Source organism: Ovis canadensis, chromosome 16 (genome assembly GCF_042477335.2).
Source record: "Ovis canadensis isolate MfBH-ARS-UI-01 breed Bighorn chromosome 16, ARS-UI_OviCan_v2, whole genome shotgun sequence".
NCBI classification, from domain to species: Eukaryota; Metazoa; Chordata; class Mammalia; order Artiodactyla; family Bovidae; genus Ovis; species Ovis canadensis.
In genome coordinates, this window is record NC_091260.1 from 30229418 (window position 1) to 30253605 (window position 24188).

Below are 24188 nucleotides of genomic sequence, written 5' to 3' on the forward strand. Positions count from 1 at the left end.
AATGTGTTCAGAAAGTATCCTTTCCAAAGTCAATCGCAGTATATTTCTGTTTTTATTTAATGATTGAGGAATAAAGACGGTGGCATTCATTATTTTCTAAGTAGATTGTGACTCACTCAGAGGAGAATAAATATATTAATACACAATAAATACTTTAAACTTTGTGTTAACTGCATATAGGTGAGGGTAGGGTAGTTTGTCAAAATTAATAAATATTAAAGATATAAAATATTTTGTCAGAAATGCAGATTTATTACTTTCAAGTAACAGGCATAACTAAAATTATATTAATGAAGAGCCAATAGAATTTCCTAATCTTTGATGCTTTGAAAATATACCTGCTTATACCCTACCCATGGGCTGCCCTGGTGGGACTAGTGGTAAAGAACCTGACTGTCAATGCAGGAGACATAAGAGATCTCTGAGTTCCATCCCTGGGTTGGGAAGACCCCCTGGAGGAGGGCACAGCAACCCACTCCAGTACTCTTGCCTGGAGAATCCCATGGACAGGGGAGCCTGGCGGGCTACAGTCCATGGAATCACAAAGAATTGGACATGACTGAAGCAACTTAGCATGCACACATACTCTACCCATAGAGATTTTGGTACAGAAAAAGCACATGGGGTTAGGGTTTGGGAATCTGGTTTTTTTCTCTTCTATAAACAATTTATTATTTATAACTTGCAGATATATATGAAAGTACAAAGTAGTTCCTCACTTTTTGGGAGGTTACATACTCTCACCTAGACTTAACAATCACTGCTATTTTGCTTTATTTGCTTTATGTGTTTTTAAAACTTTTATCATGAAATTTCAAGCTTAAAAGTAGAGACTATAGTAACCCCTATGTGCCACTGACGAATTTCAGTAATCACCAGTTCATGCCAAGCCTGCTTCACCAGTGCCACCTCCCAACTCTCTCCACCCTCTACTGGCTTATTTAAAAGCAAATCTCAGATACATTTTTGTAAACAAATATTTTAGCCTGCACTGTAAAATGATAGAGGAGTCTTTTAAAAACATATAACCATGATGAGAGCATTCAATTCAGTTCAGTCACTCAGTAGTGTCTGACTCTTTGTGACCCCATGGACCGCAGCACACCAGGCCTCCCTGTCCATCACCAACTTCCAGAGCTTGTTCAAACTCATATCCATCGAGTCAGTGATGCATCCAACCATCTCATCCTCTGTCGTCCCCTTCTCCTCCCGCCTTTAATCTTTCCCAGCATCAGGGTCTTTTCCAATGAGTCAGTTGTTTGTATCAGGTGGCCAAAGTATTGGAGTTTCAGCTTCAGAATCAGTCGTTCCAATGAATATTCAGGACTAATTTCCTTTAGGATTAACTGATGAGAGCATTACTCCTAATAAAACTAACACTTTTAAAATATGTTCACAGAACCGGTTCAGATTATGTATAATCTCTGTTGTTAATAAACTCCATAGGGGAGTTCCTGCTCTTCCATGGCTGTGAAGCACTGCTTTGAACACTATTTTATCATGTGATCTTGTGAAAATACAAGGGAGGCTTTCAGAGGACTAAAGATGCTCAAACTCAGTTTGTTCTTTGAACTGTTTCATACATGGACATGAAATCTTGTTGATATTGAATTTTTAAATTGATCAATTATTCATTCTTATGGGAGGGTAGAGAGAAGGTGAGAGGCATGGTTTCTGAGCTACAGGAGATTACCATGTGAAGTAAAGAATGGAGAATTGAACAGAAAGTTTGAGACAAGAGGTGATCATTCTTGCCTTGGGGGGACCAGGAGGCAGAACATACACAGTTGCCAGAGGTGGGCTCAGCTGTGGGCTCAGCTTGGCATCTTGGATGGGAAAGTTAAGCCAGTAAGATATAGACACCAGGTCAGTGCCAGGCAGTGGTTTAGGAACCAGGAGACATTCCAGTGGAGAGACTGGAAACGTGGCAAAGGCTGGCCAGCAGAGTGGCTCCAGCATCATCCCGTACCAGCAGCGGTCTGAGCTCTTGGCATTGTGTAAACATTCACATTAAATGGAGATACACTGTGTATAGGGCTTCCCAGGTGGCGTAGTGGTAAAGAATCTGCCTGCCAATGCAGGAGACGGAAGAGACGGGTTTGATCCCTGAGTCGGGAAGATCCCCTGGAGAAGGAAATGGCAACCCGCTCCAGTATTCTTGCCTGGAAAATTCCCTGGACAGTGGAGCCTGGTAGGCTATAAGTCCATGCCGTCGCGAAGAGTCAGACACCACTGAGCACGCACGCACGCACGCACGGTGTGTATACGCATCTACGTTCATCAGACAAATATCTGCCAAGGCAGGAAGTGAGATCCTTGAGCAGATCCCTGACGGGAGAGGGCAATACGGCCTGAGGAAAGGTTCCTTTGTCCTGACCATTACCAGAAACAGTTGTAAGCATACCTCCCGTTCACGAGGTATTTCTGACCCATTAACTGGAATGATTCCCTTCTTTAGCGGTCATGCAGAAGGCAGCCACAGTGAAGAGAACCTGCTTTGTCTGTTCTCCTCCAGGCTCTACCCCTCATGATGCCAGGCTGCCTGTCTCAGAGAATAAAAGATGCTCATGTGACAAGTGCATCCTGAGAAAAGAAGGGGCAGGAACGGGACGCCCAAGGGCGCTGCTGCGGCACAATGTCTGGACAAGCTCCTGGAGACTGAACCAAGGTCACTGGGAGAGGCGGAATCAGAATCCAGAACCTCCAAATCTAAGACCTCACGGGACCCCGGTTCATTCATTTCTAAATATAAAATTGAGGTAATTACTGATCAAATGTGCCACTGAGAAGAATAATGAAGAGCTAATAATTGTTTTCCTTCCCTTTGAAAGAAACACACCACACTCAGACACCCATTTACAGATATTTTCAGTTAAAGTGTCACATAATATTTGTTATATCAGCAGGAGAATGGAAATCGAGTTGGCAGTGAAGTATTGCAGTGACAACTGTTACCTTGGAAACCGTAGTGAGCAATCATAATTACAATTAGCAAGACTTGCACAAAGTATACATAAATATTCGCATGCCAGAGCTGAGTGTCATGTACACCCAACAGCAGAGTAGACGGTGCGACTGCTGCTGCTTTCTCTTTGACATGTCCTTGTAGAGAGTTAGGTTCCATTAAGAGATATCACAGCTTCTTTGAATTTAGGTGAATATATTTCCTTATGTGCTGGTTTTGGGGCTTGTAACATAATGGCATTTGACACAGAGTGAATTACATGGAAGCTTCAGCTGACCCTTAGTTGAAGTATGACCTGAATGACTTTTAAACAAAGCCTGATCTCAGAAGCAAATAAGGCAATTGTAAATAATAAATGGTGTCATAGCACAATTACAGGAGTGCTCTGGGGAAAAGTGTGGCAACACAGAAGGAATTGTTAAAAGGTGTGATTTAATCATTCTCAGCAACTTGACTCTTGGTTTCTTCTTTATTGCCTTGGAAGTGTCCCTTTTGATCAGACCGCTCTGTCAAAATCACGAAGGAAGTCAGAGGAAGAGTGATAGAATTATTCTCACTCGGACACAACCAGGCGTGTCCTGTCTTCTGTGAATTCTTTCATAAACAAGGGAGAAAAGAAGTGAAGTCAGGAGTATGTGTGAGTATGTATTTCTGTACTCTTGTGGGAACAAAGCTTTGAAGGTAAACACATCTTCACAGCAAAACCATTGTTATTTTCAGGGCCACAGGGCACGCCAAAAACTTCATCCTCCAGCACACAGTAGAGTTTTCTGTTCAGCTTGTCTGAGCATGTTGGCTGCTTGGGGCTTTCTGGATAAATATGTGTTGTGAGTGGTTGCCATGATGTGAAGGGCAACAGGGGGAAGAAACGTTGGCATGCTTCCTTTGAGAGCAGAGGTCTTGACCTAAGCTTGAAAGAAGTCTGCTAAAATGCATAAAAGGAAGTGACCTTGGCTTAGACACTAAAATAATTGGAAGAACTTATATTTTAGGCAGTGGTATCTGTATGCAGAGTTGGTGGGGGCCGGGGAGGGATGGTGGAGGTGAGGCCAGTGGATGTCCAGAAAACTGCCTTCCCCCTCTAGATCACATCAAGTCCTGCCTGTGCGCTTCCCCATAGGAACCCAGTTCTCTAGGCAGCAACAGTAAGTCATATATCGTGCCCCCTTCTGACCTTGTGGTATGGACTCACGCCTGCTCTCTGGACGAATCTGCTCTTTAGGAGGGGCAGTATCTGCTGGAACAAAAGGCAGCCGTGGTGCGGTGCCTCTTCTTCTGCAGGTCCCCAACCCTTAGCAATCCAGGCTGCCTGTCTCAGAGAAAAAAAGGTGACTTGCGTCACACGGGGTCCCATCAGTCAGACCATGCTACCAACCCGATGAATGAAGTGTTGGTTTACCCACTTCGGAGCTTGATGCAAGGTAGGGAAGGCAATTCACTTGTTTCAGTTAAAAGGAGAACTCCATATACTACTTTCTGCTGTAATTAGAGTTGTAGTGCTTATTTGAATCACAACACTGAGCTAGGTTCTCTAGAAGAGCAAAAGATGAATGTCAGGGCTTCTTCCTTTAAAGGAGCTTATGATCTGGTTGGGAAGAAGGAATAAGGACACCCAGACAATTAGTAAAGCATATCATGTACATGAGCCCCTGGTAGCTCAGAGAGTAAAGAGTCTGCCTGGAATGCGGGAGACCTGGGTTCGATCTCTGTGTCAGGAAGATCCCCTGGAGAAGGAGATGGCAACCCACTCCAGTATTCTTGCCTGGAGAATCCCATGGACAGAGGAGCCTAGCAGGCTACAGTCCATGGGGTTGCAAAGAATCAGACATGACTGAGTGACTTCGCTTTCACTTTCATGGTATGTATGTGTTTGTGTGTGTGTGTTCAGTCATTCATTTGTGTCTGACTCTTTGTGAGCCCATGCACCACAGCTCGCCAATGTCCTCTGTCTATGGAATTTTCCAGGCAAGAATACTAGAGTGGGTTGCCATTTCCTTCTCCAGGGGATCTTTCCAACCCAGGGATTGAACTCATATCTCTTAGGTCTTCTGCATTGGCAGGCAGATTCTTTACCACTGTGCCACCTGGGAAGCAGCCCCACAAGCATTGGGTACCTACTGGCTATTGTCAAGTGTGACAGTATTGAGCCCCATGGAGGTCAGCAAGAAGGAGATTGGTAAGGGCTGAACTTATTGGAAAAGGCTGCAAGAAAGTGACACTTGGGAGGGGCCTTGCACATTGTAGAACAATAGCGACAGACTCTGTGTGTGTGTGTGTGTGTGTGTGTGTGTGTGTGTAGGGAGAGTGGGCAGCATGGGGAGTGCCATCAGAAGCCTGTCTGGGGAAAGAACCAAGGGAACTAGAGAGCACTCATGATCACCATCACTTTAAAAGCTTGCTGGTCTGTGTGAATGAGGCCCCAACAGGATCCCTGGGCTTAGACTGTTCCCTAAAGCTCTGCATCTTGTGGGCAATCTCCCCTCAGAAGACTCACCGGTTCCACTCAGAGTCTGACTTCAGCAATTTGACCATCTCAAAAGCCCTTCTATCTTGACTTCCCTGTGAATAATTGAGGATCTTCTATATCCCTAGTACTTGATCATTTTAAAACTTATGTTTATTAGGGAAATACATGCATGTGGTAACAAGAAAAGCCACATAGAAGAGTGTAGATAAAAAGCAGTAATATTTCAACTTTCTTTTCTCCATCCCAGTCCATTCATCAGAAGTGACCTCTTAAGTTGAGGTCTTTGAGTTCAAGTCTCCCAATGACTGCTCCGTACCTCTAAGTAGTATACTTCTATTTCTTGATCTTTTTTTTTTTTTAAAAATTAGGCAATATATGTTAAAACTTAACCATGAAAGACCAAGACTTAGTTCGCTTGTATTTTACCTCATCTCTCTATCCTTAGAGTACTTCATCTTTGTGTTATTTTTTAGTTATTTTGTTAGATAACGTTGTGATATTAGGTACTGTATTTATCTCTATTTCCCATTTTATCTTTTTATTATTTATCTCTATTCCATTCTTCCTTTGCCAGCTCCCATCTCATCTCAGCCATATCTTAATTCTTACTTTGTTAACATGGTTAACATTTAAAACTGTCTTGAAACCATAATGAACTCTTATGAGCTTTTGCTATAGATTGAAAACCAAAGAATAGAACTGGCATTATAACCATGTGAATATTGTTCATGGCAAAGCCAAAGCTGTATGTTAGGATTGCATTTTCTTCTTTACGAGCCCAATGAAATACCCTCTGGGCCACTTAAGATACAATTGTTGTAGCTTCAAGGTCAAAAAAGTTCTCTTCCCTTACAACAATTGCCTAAAGTCATAGAATGCTTCATAAGTGAACCATGAATTTGTCAAACATCTTTTGATTGTTGCTTCTATTGCCTCCCCTCGCCCCGCCCTGGAGTTTCTAGTGGATTTGTATTGCCCATTTATATTGAAAAAAAAAAAAATTTCCTCCGCTCAGAAGATTTTATGGAGGAAGGTCTTCTGCTTGGTCACTGTACAGGTCCTGGGTACATTCCCTGCAGCTTAGCACTGGGGTGAGCAGGCCAGGAGATGCTCCTCAGGTCAGAATGAAAGTGAAAGTGTTAGTCATTCAGTCATGTTGGACTCTTAGCAATCCCAAGGACTGTAGCCTCTGTTCACAGAATTCTCCAGGCAAGAAGACTGGAGTGTGTTGCCATTCCCTTCTCCAGGGTATCTTCCCAACCCAGGGATCAAACCCTGGTCTTCTGCATTGCAAGCAGATTCTTTACCATCTGAGCCACCATGAGGAGGACAAATCTCTGGGCAAGACATTCAACACAGAAATTTAGCTTCTTCCAATCAGTATTTATTCAGTTTACTTAAAGACTTTCCTTAAAAATCTCAGAATTTTTGTCAGGGATAAATGCTAGGCTGAATGTAGAAAGAATGGCGAGAAAAGGGGAGATGACATTCCCTAATACTCCCATTTTATGTTTAGACCTTCAAAGGATCTCCTTGTTAACTCAACACCTGACCATCCCCCTCTTTCTTTCTTTTTTTAAAAAAAATTTATTTATTTATTTTTTTAATTTTAAAATCTTTAATTCTTACATGCGTTCCCAAACATGAACCCCCCTTCCACCTCCCTCCCCATAACATCTCTCTGGGTCATCCCCATGCACCAGCCCCAAGCATGCTGTATCCTGCGTCAGACATAGACTGGCGATTCGATTCTTACATGATAGTATACATGTTAGAATGCCATTCTCCCAAATCATCCCACCCTCTCCCTCTCCCTCTGAGTCCAAAAGTCCATTATACACATCTGTGTCTTTTTTGCTGTCTTGCATACAGGGTCGTCATTGCCATCTTTCTAAATTCCATATATATGTGTTAGTATACTGTATTGGTGTTTTTCTTTCTGGCTTACTTCACTCTGTATAATCAGCTCCAGTTTCATCCATCTCATCAGAACTGATTCAAGTGAATTCTTTTTAACAACTGAGTAATACTCCATTGTGTATATGTACCACAGCTTTCTTATCCATTCATCTGCTAATGGACATCTAGGTTGTTTCCATGTCCTGGCTATTATAAACAGTGCTGCGATGATCATTGGGGTACATGTGTCTCTTTCAATTCTGGTTTCCTCGGTGTGTATGCCCAGCAGTGGGATTGCTGGGTCAAAAGGTAGTTCTATTTGCAATTTTTTAAGGAATCTCCACACTGTTCTCCATAGTGGCTGTACTAGTTTGCATTCCCACCAACAGTGTAGGAGGGTTCCCTTTTCTCCACACCCTCTCCAGCATTTATTGCTTGCAGATTTTTGGATCGCAGCCGTTCTGACTGCTGTGAAGTGGTACCTCATTGTGGTTTTGATTTGCATTTCTCTAATAATGAGTGATGTTGAGCATCTTTTCATGTGTTTGTTAGCCATCTGTATATCTTCTTTGGAGAAATGTCTATTTAGTTCTTTGGCCCATTTTTTGATTGGGTCGTTTATTTTTCTGGAATTGAGCTGCAGGAGTTGCTTGTATATTTTGGAGATTAGTTGTTTGTCAGTTGCTTCATTTGCTATTATTTTCTCCCATGCAGAAGGCTGTCTTTTCACCTTGCTTATATTTTCCTTTGTTGTGCAGAAGCTTTTAATTTTAATTAGATCCCATTTGTTTATTTTTGCTTTTATTTCCAGAATTCTGGGAGGTGGATCATAGAGGATCCTGCTGTGATTTATGTCTGAGAGTGTTTTGCCTATGTTCTCCTCTAGGAGTTTTATAGTTTCTGGTCTTACATTTAGATCTTTAATCCATTTTGAGTTTATTTTGAGTTTATTTTGAGTGCAGTGTTAGAAAGTGATCTAGTTTCATTCTTTTACAAGTGGTTAACCAGTTTTCCCAGCACCACTTGTTAAAGATATTGTTTTTACTCCGTTGTATATTCTTGCCTCCTTTGTCAAAGATAAGGTGTCCATATGTGTGTGGATTTATCTCTGGACTTTCTGTTTTGTTCCATTGATCTATATGTCTGTCTTTGTGCCAGTACCATACTGTTTTGATGACTGTGGCTTTGTAGTAGAGCCTGAAGTCAGGCAAGTTGATTCCTCCAGTTCCATTCTTCTTTCTCAATATTGCTTTGGCAATTCGAGGTTTTTTGTATTTCCATACAAATCTTGAAATTATTTGTTCTAGTTCTGTGAAAAATATGGCTGGTAGCTTGATAGGGATTGCATTGAATTTGTAAATTGCTTTGGGTAGTATACTCAGTTTCACTATATTGATTCTTCCGATCCATGAACATGGTATATTTCTCCATGTATTAGTGTCCTCTTTGATTTCTTTCATCAGTGTTTTATAGTTTTCTGTATATAGGTCTTTAGTTTCTTTAGGTAGATATATTCCTAAGTATTTTATTCTTTTCGTTGCAATGGTGAATGGAATTGTAAAAATATGGAACGCTTCACGAATTTGCGTGTCATCCTTGCTCAGGGGCCATGCTAATCTTCTCTGTATCGTTCCAATTTTAGTATATGTGCTGCCTAAGCGAGCACCATCCCCCTCTTTCTTAACTGCTTAACTGCCTGTTCTGAGCTTGGAGCTGAGAGAGTCATTTCCTAGGTAGGTTGATAAAAAGTCTAGGGGTCCCCAAGGAGAGAGGGGTCTGGAATTCTCAAGGAGGAAGAAAGAACAAACTTTTTTTCCCTCTACATTCCTTAGGATTATGGATTCTGCCTGAGGACAGTCTCTGGATTAAACCTCTGGCTAATCCTGTTATCTTAAAATGTAAATTATGGGAGTAGGTCTGATACATTGTGGGCTGGAAGAAGCACAAGCTGGAATCAAGATTTCTGGGAGAAATATCAATAACCTCAGATATGCAGATGACACCACCCTTATGGCAGAAAGTGAAGAGGAACTAAAAAGCCTCTTGATGAAAGTGAAAGTGGAGAGTGAAAAAGTTGGCTTAAAGCTCAACATTCAGAAAAAGAAGATCATGGCATCTGGTCCCATCACTTCATGGGAAATAGATGGGGAAACAGAGGAAACAGTGTCAGACTTTATTTTTTGGGGCTCCAAAATCACTGCAGATGGTGACTGCAGCCATGAAATTAAAAGATGCTTACTCCTTGGAAGAAAAGTTATGACCAACCTAGATAGCATATTGAAAAGCAGAGACATTACTTTTTCAACAAAGGTCCATCTAGTCAAGGCTATGGTTTTTCCAGTGGTCATGTATGGATGTGAGAGTTGAACTGTGAAGAAAGCTGAGCACTGAGGAACTGATGCTTTTGAACTGTGATGCTGGAGAAGACTCTTGAGAGTCCCTTGGACTGCAAAGAGATCCAACCAGTCCATTCTGAAGATCAGCCCTGGATTTCTTTGGAAGGAATGATGCTAAAGCTGAAACTCTAGTACTTTGGCCACCTCATGCAAAGAGCTGACTCATTGGAAAAGACCCTGATGCTGGGAGGGATTGAAGGCAGGAGGAGAAGGGGATGACAGAGGATGAGATGGCTAGATGGCATCACTGACTCCATGGATGTGAGTCTGAGTGAACTGCGGGAGTTGGTGATGGACAGGGAGGCCTGGTGTGCTGCGATTCATGGGGTCACAAAGAGTCGGACATGACTGAGCGACTGAACTGACCTGAGGTCTGGTCTTTACAAGGATTATATAACACTGTATCCTGCCTGAGGACAGTCTCTGGATTAAACCTTCTGGCTAATTCTGTTATCTTAAAATGTAAATTATGGGAGTAGGTCTGGTGAGGTCTTTATACCTCCAGACATTTTTTGGACTCATTGGAGAGTATATAACTCCATTGTTAACACTAGCAAGTGGGTACTCTTTCTACCCCCTTCTGATGTCTATGTCAGAAGCTTTCTCTATCTCCTTTATACTTTAATAAAACTTTATTACACAAAAGCTCTGAGTGATCAAGCCTCGTCTCTGGCCCCGGGTTGAATTCTTCTCCTCCAGAGGCCAAGGATCCTGGAGTCTTTGCGTGATTCAGCAGCAACCTTTCAGAGCCTTGTAGGGCATACTCTGGGCAGGTTAGGTTTCCTTCCTCTGCAGCATGCTGAGTCAGATGTTTTGGGATGTGGATCCATATCACTGTTTCATGTATCAGCATGCTCCCGTCCTCTTCCCATCTTTCAGGAATTTCTTGAAATGTCTCATGCATTAATTATTCACTTTCCCATTTTTTTCGGGGTTCAGAAAATGAGTAGGTATAAAATTCACCCACCTTCTTGAGCTAGAAAAGTCAGACCCTCCCTCATGGGACATCTTTGTCCCTTTACCTTTAAAACATTTAAAATCTTCACTTTAGTTTTCTATTTGCTGCTTCAACAAATTACCAAAAGGGAATGGCTTAAAACAACACAGATTTACTCTTTGACAGTTCTGGAGGCCAGAACTCTGAAGTGAGTCTTAGAGGGCTAAAATCAAGTTGCAAAGTCGAGGTCTGCTTCCTTCCTGAGGGTCTAGGAGAACTTGGCTTTTTGGCTCCTCCATTTTCTGTTGGCCTCAGGCCTTCCTTAGCTCATGGCTGCACGGTTCTAGTCTCTTGCCTCTGCTGTCAAATTCCTACTTCCTCTTCTCTGATCAAACCTCCTTCTGCCTTCCTCAGATAAGCATACTTGTGGTTACATTTAGAGCCTGCCTAGATAATTCAAGATAATCTCCATCTCAAGATCCTTAATTTAATCACATCTGCAAAGTCCCTAGCCATATAAGGTAATATCCACAGTGCTAGGTAAAAGAATTTGGAGCCATTTTCCTGCCTACCATAGTCTTCTTTGATTTCTCCATTTCTATTACCATATTCATCCAGTCAGTAATTAAGTCCCATGGCTGGATTCATCTACTGGCTCTCAAATCTGGATGCACATTACAATTACCTGGAGAGCTTTAAAAAGTACCACAGTTCTGGCAAGAAAGTGAGAAGTTCTGGGGAGTCAGGTCTCGATATTATTAAAAAAAATTTCTTTTTTAATTGATAAAATTTCAAACTTAGAGAAACATTGCAAGAAAAGTACAAATAATTCCCATATACTCTTGATTGTTTACATTTTGCACCATTTTCTTTAACATCCTCATTTTATTTTTTTTCTGAACCCTTTGAGAGTAAGTCCTTCACTCCAAGAGTTCTTCAGTATGTATTTCCTAAGAATAAAAACAGTCTCTCCCATAACCACAGTGCCATTACCAAATCAAGAATTTAACATACAACACATTTTACTTTTCTACCAAGAATATTTGTGATGACATCAGGATTACAACTCCTGCTTTTTTATTGTTTCCATTTTCCTGGAATATCTTTGCCCAGCTCTTTACTTTTAGCCTTTCTGAATTATTTCGTATTAAGTGTGTTTCTTTCTTTTAAAAAAGTACTTAATTGATTTATTTGACTTAACCAGGTCTTAATAGTAGCATGTAGGATCTAGTTCCCTGATCAGGGATCAAACCTGGACCCTTTGTATCAGAAGCACAGAGTCTTAGCCACTTGACTACCCAGGAAGTCCCTAAGAGTGTTTCTTAAATAGAGCATTTAGTTGGCTCTTTGTGATCCAGATAGAGAATCTTTGCAAATGTGTTATGCCTTATACATCTTTATTGATAAAATTGATATGTTTAGCCTAAACTCTGCCATGTTATTTTGTTATTATTATTTTAATGTTATATTTGCTATGCTTCTTTACATAATCTGTTTTGTTTTTAAATTACCTTGGCATTAGAATTTTATATGTATATATATACATATTCCTCATCTATATATATAGAATTATATATATATTTACATATATATGGCCATTCTGACCATATATATAGGCTTTTATTTTTAAATAAATTTATTTTTAATTGAAAGATAATTGCTTTACAATATTGTGTTGGTTTCTGCCATACAGCAACATGAATCAGCCATAGGTATACCCATGTCCCCGCCCTCTTGAAGCTCCCTCCCACCTCTCACCCATGCCACCCCTCCATGTTGTCACAGAGTACTGGTCTGAGCTTCCTGAGTCATACAGCAAATCCCCACTGGCTATCTATTTCACATATGGTAATGTATATGTTTCCATGCTACTCTCTCCATTCTTCCCACCCTTTTCTTTGTGCCCCTTCCCATGTCTCTTCTCTATGTCTGAATCTCCACTGTTGCCCTGCAAATAGGTTCATAGTACCATCTTTCTAAATTCCATATATATGCATTAATATACAGTATTTTCTTTCTCTTTCTGACTTACTTCACTCTGTAAGACTCTAGGTTCATCCACCTCATTAGAACTGACTTGAATGTGTTCCTTTTTATGGCTGATATTCCATTGTATATATGTACCACAGCTTCCTTATCAAATTCATCTGAGATGGACATCTAGGTTACTTCCACTTTCTAGGTGTTGTAAATAGTGCTGCAATGAACATCGGGTGCATGTGTTGTTTTGAATTATGGTTTCCTTGGCGTATGTGATCAGTAGTGGGATAACTGGGTCATATTGCAGATCTGTTCCTAGTTTTTAAAGGAATCTCCATACTGCTCTCCCTAATGGCTGTATCAATTTATATTCCCACCAACATTACAAGAGGGTTCTCCACACCCTCTCCAGGATTTATTGTTTATAGATTTTTTGATGATGGCCATTCTGGTCAGTATGAGGCGATATCTCATTGCGCTTTTGATTTGCATTTCTCTAATAATAAGCAATGTTGAGCATCTTTTCATGTGTTTATTAGCTATCTGTATGTGTTCTTTGGAGAAATGTCTTTAGGTCATGTGCTCTCTTTTTGATTGGGTTGTTTGTTTTTCTGGTATTGAGTTGCATGAGTTGCTTGTATATTTTGGGAATTAATTCTTTGCCAGTTGTTTCATTTGCTTTCCCATAAAATTATATATATATATATATACACACACACACAGACATTTGTTTTAGAGATTATCTTCTTACACTTTTTTAAAATGCTCTTAGTCACACCCATTAGGGTGGCTACTATTGATAAAACAGAAAATAAGAAGTGTTGGCAGTGATATGGAGAAGTTGTACTCGTGTAATGGGACTGTAAAATGGTGCAACTGCTGTGGAAAACAGTATGGTGTTTCCTCCAAAATTTAACAATTGGACTGCCATATGATCTAGCAATCCCACTTCTGGGTATATATCCAAAAGAATTGAAAGCAGTGTCTTGAGTATTTGCGTATCCATGTTCACGGCGGCACAATGCACAACAGCCAAGAGGTGGAAGCAACTCAGATGTCTGACAGAAGAATGGGCAAATAAAATGAGATATGTATCATTCACAACAGATACAATGCAGCCTTAAAAAGGAATGCAATTCTGTCACACACTGTAACATGGATGGACCATGAGGACATTGTGCTAAGTAAAACCAGCCAGCCACAAAAGAACAAAGTACTATAGGATTCTACTTACATGAGGTGTCTACAGTTCACAGATGTAGAAAATAGAGTGGTGTTTCCTAGAGTCTGGGGGTAAAGGGGAATTGTTGTTCAATGCGTACAGAATTTCAGTTTTGCAAAGATGAAAAAAGGTTCTAAAGTTATGTTTCACAAAACATATACTTACCAAGTATACTTACCATTATTGAACCATATACTTAAAAACGGTTAAGATGGTAACTTTTATGATATCTGTTTTTACAATCAAAAAAAGTGCCATTAGCTCCCTATTTCTAATTTAAGCTTCTCTATCTGGTTTCTTTTTAGTATAAACTCAAATAAATGGTATTCTTTTGTTTCCTACTGTATATATAACAGTTAATGAGTATATGCTTCCCAGGTGGCGCTAGTGGTAAAGAATCCACCTGCCAGTGTAGGAGATGTAAGAGATGCAGGTTCAATCCTTGGGTTGGGAGGATCCCTTGGAGGGGGGCATGGCAACTCACTTCAGTATTCTTGCCTGAAGAATCCCATGGACAGAGGAGCCTGCTGGGCTACAGTCCATAGAGTCACAAAGAGTCAGACACGGCTGAAGTGACTTAGTACGCATGCATGTGAATTAGTAGGGCCTCCTTGGTGGCTTAGTGGTAAAAAATCTGCCTACCAATGCAGGAGACACAGGAGACATGGGTTCCATCCCTGGACCGAGAAGATCCCCTGGAGAAGGAAAGCAGCCCACTCCAGTATTCTTGCCTGGGAAATCCCATGAACAGAAGAGCCTGGAGGGCTACATTCCACGTGGTCACAAAGAGTCAGCCAGGCCCGAGTGGCTGAGCACACACTCATGCATGTGCATTAGCAGCTCTACAAGCATCTCCAGGTGATTCTAAACATTATGTAACTAGAGCTGATAATCACCGGGCAACTCTCCCAGCCCTCCTTTCTCTTTCAATCTTACATCATCATTCTAACCCAGCTTTCATTATTCCTCACATGTTGTAAACTCCCTTCTCTGGCTTTTCTTGGATTGTCCGTTCAATCCTCTCTAAATACTATATCCAGAGAAATCTTGCAAAAGTTCCACTTTGTGTCGTGTTTGCCACACAAAGTTATGAAGGATTCTTTTCCATTGCCTCGAGGTTGGAAGAAGTGAATTGATTTGAGTTCCAGCAGGGACACTTATCTGTTATGTGACTTTTGTTAAACAATTAAAAAAATAATTTATTTAATTGGAGGATAATTACTTTACAATATTGTGATGGTTTTGTGAAATAGTTTAAGGGGCCAGTGCAGCTGCTGGATCATAAGGGATTTCAATTAACATCCTTCCATTCTTCCTTTGCTAAGCTCCAGTATCCCATTGTTCCCTCTATCCACCCACTCCCCCTCACCCACCCTCCTAACCTTCCTTGCTAACTCTCACAGCCATCTCGAGGATTTAAAACCAGGCTTACCTCTGAAAACCAAATTCAAGTACCCTCTCTTGCCAAAAACACTTCAGTCAGAAATAACCCTGCACCCCTCTCAGCATTCTTGGCACTTTCTCTAACACTTGGAACCTTTTAGTGACTTGTGTTCTGTCTTTTTACCAAAATGTAAATAAAGTTAATTAAAAGGAAACAGGAGCCAAGGGCAGGTGAAGGAGGGAGCAAACTGAGGACTCCCCATCAGAGAATTGAGGAATGACATCATTTGCTTTGAAACATGTAGCCTCCCTTGGACACTTAGGGCCCCGTGTCACCCACGCTCCCTGTGTCTTTTGGCACGTTACACGTTGTACAAAACTCTTCTATTGCAAGCTCTTTGTGGGCAAAGTCTGTGTCTTAAAGATCTCTGTCCCTGACACAACATTATAGGAAAGCAATAGGAGCTAGGCGTCTAATGATAGCTGACACTGAATGCTTATTATCTACTTGACCTTGTTCTAAGTGTTGTGGTCTGGGCACAGGTTGAGAAGGAATTTCCAGACATGAGACAGAATGAGAGGGAAATAAAGTTTATTAGAGTGGAGATGCTGTTTGGACAGTGGGCCAGCGCAAGGGAGAACTGACATTGAACAGGGGTCCTTAGTCCATTTTTATACCCAGGGTATAAGGAGTGGGATAGGGGTCTTGTGGGTCATTCGCTAATTGGATGAAGCACGTATACTGAGTGGTAGGGGGAGGGGGAGAGTAAGGCAGACATCTTCTCTCTATGGTGTAGGAGGGGAGACAGGTTATACTGCTCAGGGGGACCTGAAATCCATTACTAGTTACAATATGGGAGAGGGAAGGATGATACGGGTTTGGTTTTTCTGATCCTGCATTCCAAGACCCTCCTTGGTTTTATCTGCTCTTTCATCCTTGGGTCACCACATTACTCCCTCTCTTTATTTTTAGGGCCAATTCCTTGGCCCCTTTTGATACCCCGCTCATGTCTAACTATCTACCTATTTCCCGTCTCAGGTATTTGGGAACCCAGTCTCAGAGGAAAAGGGGTGATGACCTCCCTGGCTTCTTCAGGCTGTACCGGGGCATCCTGGGGCTCTGGGTTCCCTTTGCCTGCTCTCTGTCAGGGTGCATTTACAGCAGGAGCTGAGAGTCCATGGAATGATAAGGTGACTTGTTTCAGCATTGTCTAAGTGTTGGTCAGGGAATATTCTTGTCACACTACCACTTGGAGATTTGTATTCTAGAAGAAACAAACTTAACAAGAAAGTTAAAGGTACATGGCCCAAAGATTAATAGAAGTAGAAAGGCTGCTCAGGGTCTACCCGGAGAACCAGGGCCAGACATTTGTTCGTGACAGTAGTGTTTCTCTGGGTATGCGAAGAGGCAATTTGGGCTCATAAAATCTTTATCTGAAAGCTTCTGACTATCTGAAGGCTGGTTCTTGTGGGTTTTTCCCAGGGCACAGAGTGCCTTATTTCTGATCTCCACCCTGAACTCCTTCTAGGGGATGTTGAAGGTCAGCAGCTTGCAGTGGTCATGAAGTAACCCTTGTAGAGGCAGCTGGCAAGTGCTAACTTCAAGTCGTCAGGGTCCCTTCATAACCACATGTTAACCATGCTCTGGGGGCATTTCATGGCCATTGTGTCCCGCAGTGCTGGGAAGGCTTATTTCCAGGTTTAACAAAGATTCCATTGACAGGCCAGCGTGCTGTTACTGGACCAGGCCTTGTGAGTGGCAGAAGTCTCTAGACCATACCTGTCTTACTAGGCTCTTGGTCCAGGACAATATTCCCTCCTGTTGCTTCTTCCCATATCTAGAGTTAGATTATTACAGTCATTGATCTTATATGGAACTGCATATCAGCATTTTATCACAGGCTCAGTCATACATTTGGTAACGTAAGAAACTATCTTCTGAAACAAGCAACATAGAAAATAATACAGCTAGCAGTTGTTAGTAAGGTCATGAGTAAGGATTATAAGTCAAGAACTTTCATTAGGTAGAGCCCAGTATACCCCAGGTCATCTGGCTTCGTTTGTTAAATAACTATAGCCTGGTGTTAATCTCCTGGTTGTACATTATGGAACATCTGATCTCTATCTAAAGGCTGGTTACTGAGATAAGCTTTAGAAATAAACTTAGAGTGTCCTTTTTAATAATTTAATTAAATCTTTTAGCAATATAACATAACAACAAGGAAATATCTCAGAAGTGAGCCTTAGTAAACACTAGACCTTAATTGACAATCTTAGAATCTTAGTTTAACAATTAACAAAACTTAGTATTCAGTGAAACACGATTTTTTCATTATGAGGGCATTAACCCTGTAGCCAGGGAAAGCTTTAACCCACCAAATAAAAATGAGGTTTGTCAGGGAGCCAGGAAAAGCCAAGTGAACATCCTGTATTTCCCATAGCCCTGACTCATTGATTTACAGCTATTGTTCACCCATTTTTAATTCCTTGATTTAGGAGTAGACTGTTGCCATGTTTTAAGGACAGTTCAGTTCAGCTCGGTTCAGTCACTCAGTCGTGTCCAACTCTTTGCGACTCCATGAATCACAGCACGCCAGGCCTCCCTGTCCATTACCAATTCCTGGAGTTCACTCAGACTCACATCCATTGAGTCAGTGATGCCATTCAGCCATCTCATTCTCTGTTGTCCCCTTCTCCTCCTGCCCCCAATCGCTCCCAGCATCAGAGTCTTTTCCAATGAGTCAACTCTTCGCATGAGGTGACCAAAGTACTGGAGTTTCAGCTTTAGCATCATTCCTGCCAAAGAAATCCCAGGGCTGATTTCCTTCAGAATGGACTGGTTGGATCTCCTTGCAGTCCAAGGGACCCTCAAGAGTCTTCTCGAACACAGTTCAAACGCATCAATTCTTCGGCGCTCAGCCTTCTTCACAGTCCAACTCTCACATCCATACATGACCACTGGAAAAACCATAGCCTTGACTAGACGGACCTTAGTTGGCAAAGTAATGTCTCTGCTTTTCAATATGCTATCTAGGTTGGTCATAACTTTTCTTCCAAGGAGTAAGTGTCTTTTAATTTCATGGCTGCAATCACCATCTGCAGTGATTTTGGAGCCCCCCAAAATAAAGTCTGACACTGTTTACACTGTTTCCCCATCTATTTCCCATGAAGTGACATCAGAATAGCAAAAGTCTAACCGTGAGGGCTTACTTTTTGTAGAAGCAAGATGGACTTCGTGTACCATAATCTTAAATAATGTTTCTTTACCAAAGTAACAAAATATTTTAAAAACAAATATAAATCACTTAAAGGCAAAGAAATTCATAATCTGTTGTCGAAAGCTTCATTCTAAGAAAGCTTTGTTCTCTTAACGTAGCGAGTAGACTAAATTCCAATCTCTTACCAGTTTACCAGATAACAAACAAACAAAATTTGTTTATCACTTAATCTTAGGAAAGTCTTTTCCATAAATCTTGAAGTAGCTGTATTCTTGCAGAGGCATCAGAGTGAAACCATAGAAGGCATGTTTAAAATCTGATTAAACTGCAACTGACAAAGTAACCTGGTTATTGCTGTGACTTGTAACACTTTAACATGGTAACTAGAATTATAACTGACAACATTTTATCAGGGCATATCAGATCTATATGAATTCCACATAATTTTAGGATATCTATATTAGTAACATCAACCATACAGTATAACCTGAGAAGATTTTATCACTGCTTCCACAGTACTTCCCATGTAATTTAATGTCCAATGAACCCAGGTAGTTTAAGAGCTCTTTGGGATGCCTCAGGGGTCTTTTGAAGCACCCCAAAGTTAGCTAGAAGTCAAGTTATTTAGGAAGTTTTGTCAATAAATATCAAAAGGGTTTATCACACTCAGTCAGATAGAATCACATAGATCACTGTGAAACTATATATTCACTTAGCCAAAGTAACAAAGAAGATTTCAAAGAACATAGAACAGATTGCTTCAGAGGTAAAGAAACTTAAAGCCCATTATCAAAGGCAGTTCAATATCTCAGGAAAGCTTGTATTTATGCACAGAACGCCTTCCTTGGGGTCCACTTTCCATCAAACTTTATCACTTTCTGTACCCAATACTTTGTTCTCCTATCCTGAAACAGCCATTTGTAAGTCAGATCTACTTCCTTTTCCCTTCATAAAATGTAATTTCGTTCCTCATACCTTCTTTACTGAAAACACACTTTGTACCTTCCTTAAGCAACCAAAAACTGACCTTTTTATTAGCATTCTATAGATTGGTGAACATAAATACCAGTGAAAATTTCTTACAAAAATTCTAGAAAACATCTCAGGATGGCATCAAACATTATTCATTGGTAGTCCAAAATCTCTTTAGTTTCTTTGTAAGAAGTTAGTGTTAAGTAGCGAATGTTTCAGAATCTTATTTTATTTGGAAATGACCTAGCTATTCAATAAACTTCCATCACTTAGTTAAGCACTACCCTAGAAATTCAGGTTACCAAAATCTAGAGAGACTGTTTAGACAGACATTTCTAAAGTATAATTATTCTTAACAGAGTTTATCCAAAAGCTTGTATCTCATTGGCATTTTTTTTTGAAGTTTCTTCATTTGAGGTACTTTCCTTGCTGACAAACTTGTAACAGATAAAACAATATCTAACTTATAATAAACCTAGGCACAATGAAAATATTATGCTTAATGTTAATGAATCTTAGACATGTCTATATTAGATTGGAAACAAACATTAGTACTAGATATTTAATGTTGACTATTTCCCAGTTCACCTGAATCTGATATTCATTTAGGTTAATTTCTCTTGTGTTTAGAATTGTCTGATTTGTAAGAGCTTACTTTTCTTTCAGTTCAGTTCAGTTGCTCAGTCGTGTCTGACTCTGTGACTCCATGAATCGCAGCACGCCAGCCCTCCCTGTCCATCACCAACTCCTGGAGTTCACTCAGACTCATGTTCATCGAGTCAGTGATGCCATCCAGCCATCTCATCCTCTCTCGTTCCCTTCTCCTCCTGCCCCCAATCCCTCCCAGCATCAGAGTCTTTTCCAATGAGTCAACTCTTTGCATGAGGTGGCCAAAGTACTGGAGCTTCAGCTTAAGCATCATTCCTTCCAAAGAACACCTAGGGCTCATCTCCTTCAGAATGGACTGGTTGGATCTCCTTGCAGTCCAAGGGACTCTCAAGAGTCTTCTCCAACACCACAGTTCAAAAGAAGAAACACAGGCTTTTCCTTAGGCAGTCTTTTCAACAAGCTACTTGTTTTTAACTGCATATGCAAAAAGAATTGGTTTTGAAGCAGAGAGGAGAATTTTTAATCCTTCAGGCTTTTTAATATAGGAGAAAGACCTGGACCAAAGGGAACCTCAGAATCCTTTCCTAGAGATTATGTGGATATGAAAGGTCAACTAGGAAATCTGATGGAGAAAGACAGAGGGGGACAGGAGATAGGGAGGCAACAGAAAGACACATGCAGCATGATGAGTCCCTCAAGTCCGGATTCTGACTGAGGGCCATGAAGGACTGAACATAAGGAAATTCTGAGTCCTTTCCCTGCTTTTGGCAAAAGCTAATGTGCCATTCAGAGGCCATTTTTTGGGGTCCCCCAGTTTGTATTGTGGCCAGGCCTTTTGCAGGGTCAAAATGTTTCAGTTTCTGAGAATGTAGCCAAGGGGTGAGTCTGAGAGAGGCTCCTGAGACATACCAGAACCCATCCTTAACCTATATGCCATAGAATGGGGGTACTGAGTCACTGACAGGCAAAAAGCTGTCTCTTTTTGTTTCAGTGACGTCGTCTCCATGCAACTAATGGCACAAAGATGGCCAATCATCCAACAGTCTCGTCCTACAGGGAGAGGTGACCTCTGAGGACCGTGTGGTTCACCACACTAGGTGCTGTGCTTTAAATCCTCACAGTACCCATATAAAGTAAAATCCATTATTAACTTCATTCTTTCTAATCTTAGTCTTTGAAACTGAGGTTCAGAGAAGTGAAGAAGCTTGTCCAAATTTGGGCAGCAAGTCTCTGGCCAAGGATGAGCTGGGGTATGAGACCAAATGGTCTGTCTTCAGAATTCATACTACCCTGCCTGCTACTGCCTATCACCGATGGACTAACAAAATATGGTCATTAAATTACATGCCTGCAAATTATAATTGTTTATATTTTGTTCCCAGATGTAGACCATATTGATATTTTCTGTTTCACTGAATTTCTAAGCAAATGAAAGTCAATAATTCCCTTAGCGTTGATCAGGTAGACAGGAGTGCCTTTTGGGGTCAGCACCTCTGCATTTTAAAGTTGACCCTGCCACGTATTTTATGTGTGGCCTTGAACAAGTCACTTAACCTTTCTTGTTTCTCATCTCCAACTTCTATCAGTGGGCATTTACATGGATTTTGTTGCCATAGTAATACAAAATAATATTGACCTATCTCTCAGGAGTGAGTGTCATGGGGATTAACTAATTTACAACTGTGAAGAGCTTTCAACATATGAACTGCTAGACAACAGCTAGATCGTAAAGAGAATTTAAAACACCATGAGCCTGTGGAGCGTGCCCATTTGATGCCCATCATTATATGTTTAACTATTAGTATTACTACTCATAATAAACTTTTATGAGGTACTTTAGGTGGTTGAAGTGTTTTTATGAGAGCTAATTAGTTGTTCCAACCAGTTCTAAGCAGTAGGTCAGTATTTTTATCATCCCTGTTTTGGAAATTACATTAAATTAGTGCATGCATCATTAAAAGAATCTTAAACTTCCAGATATTTAAAAGCATTCTGTGATTGGAGACAATTCTCACACAGCCATCACTCCTAACACAAAGCTTCAGTGCAGGGCAATGGGCGTGGATTCTGCATTTGGAGCCAATATATAATGTTGGCAAGTCTTTCTAATTTTAATTGTTTTGATGCTTGCATGTTAAATGGATGGTGATTCTTGTGCTGGGTTCTTTTGTGTATCACTCAGGGTGCATTTCAAAAAGTTGAACCCATTCTAGATAGTTTAAACAAATTTACTACAAGAAATTGGTTACATGTGTTTTGGGTGAGTTATAAGAAGAAATAGAATTAGGTGCTGAAGAACATGAAAAAGAAGAGGTCATATCCAGAAACTAGTAACTTCACGAATCAGTCCAAGGGCTGGGGGAAACAAAAGGGAGGAGGTCAGGTTTGTGGAGTCCTGGAGCATCAGTTGCTGCTGGGCTAGAATCATAGAGAAAAGCCCCACTTTAGGAGCTAGACTCATAAAGGGAGATAGCCACCTCCAAAGATGCTGCCAGAGCACTGAAGAACAGCTTCTCCTCTGCTCCTACCTTCTGATCTTGCACCAGTGTTTCCTATCAGTAGAAATTAATAGGGGGAGGCTCAGGAGGGCAGGGATATATATATATAAATAAATATATATATATAATTATGACTGATTCACATTGCTGTATAGCAGAAACCAACACAAAATTGTGAAGCAATTTTTCACCAACTAAAAAATAAAAGCTAAAAAATAGGAAGTCTTGGGCAAGGGAGCCTGGGAAAAATAGTTGTAGATCTGTAATTTTAGCTTCACAGATTTAGATGGCGAAGGATGGATGCAGGGTTGAGAGAGAGGAGGTAACTAGTCTGTCTCATTAAATTCAGTAAATTTTTTCTGGTGATCAAGGAGATTCAGAAGCTTACTCTAAGACTTTTATACCAGCAAGTTGTAGACCTGACTATTCAAGCTCAGGCTTGCCAACTCAAAGTGCAATCTATACTCCCAGGGCACACTCCATCTCTTTCAGTGTGCTCACCTTCCCAATGGGGCTCCAGTGTCAGGTGGTAAGAATGTTCATCTCTACTTGTCTTTAAGGGCAGAATGAGGATTAAATTAGATTACATACCTAAAAGCCCTTGTTAGTCACCAATACAACCCACACATGAAAACCAGTATTGTTATTTGTAAATAATTTTTGCAGAAATATCTACAAACAGAAGTCCAAGATTAAAGTGAGATTAAAGATTAAAGTCCAAGATTAAAGCTCGACCTTTTCAAGCCGAGCCTCAACAAAGGTCCTCTTGCTACCCCTGCACCACCGCCCCCTCCTCCCCACCCGCTGTTGTTTGAGCCAATAGAGCAAGGCCAGGTCTGGTTCTGAAATAGAGGAAGGCTCTTTTCTTTGTGCAGAGGATGGAGAGGTGGGAGTTCCCACTGGAGCAAATGCTCTTCCCGCAGGCCTGCGGTGGGGTGGGGTCATAGCTGCTGTATAAGGATAACTTCAGAGTGTATGAGAGAGGGCAGGGTTCGCCCCAGAGCTGGTGCAGCTGTAGCTACTCAGGCTCCAGATTGCAGTGCGGGAGAAGCGTCTCTGCACACGGCCCACTGCCGCTGCCGCCATCTCGGATCTGGGCGTCTTGGTAGCTCACCAAGCTGACGAGTTCTGAAGTGCTGGGTGTGAGGCCTCTGCATGTGACCCCACTATGAGCAAGTGGAAGTAGTTGAAGCACAAAGGATAAAGAGGTTAGACTTTACTACCAGATTCTGTTTTTATTTTCCGGGAATTGCTAATGGGCTTAGGTGTTGACTGTTTCTCTTCACTTTAAAACTTTACCTTGGATCACCTTGTATCTGGACTGTGGCTGATAATTGAGTGTGTGTAGGGACCGTCTTTCAGTTGGTAGTTGCTTGTTTTGTTGGGTTCAAGTGGAGCTGAGGAATTACTTTTCCTCGAGGTTTGAAATTTGCTTGTGGCTTTTAATTTATCATGACAGGATTTAGAAAATGTTGCCAGGTTTCAGTCATACAATACTTATTTTCAAATAAGTATTGCTATTTTATTATTAATAATATCATTGCATAGAAAAGTTACTGATATATAACACATGTTCGTTAAATAGTTGCTTAGAAACAATTAACAGATATCTAGATTTCTGATTTTCACTCTGTGAGTGGGC

At 41.0% G+C, this 24188-nt stretch overlaps 1 non-coding gene across 1 annotated transcript; it reads right to left on the bottom strand.

Moving 5' to 3' along the window:
- Positions 1-8890: 8890 nt before the first annotated feature.
- Positions 8891-8997, bottom strand: LOC138422054 (U6 spliceosomal RNA). Its single transcript, XR_011249725.1, has one exon. It is a non-coding gene; the product is annotated as a U6 spliceosomal RNA (small nuclear RNA).
- Between the last annotated feature and the right edge of the window lie 15191 nt (positions 8998-24188).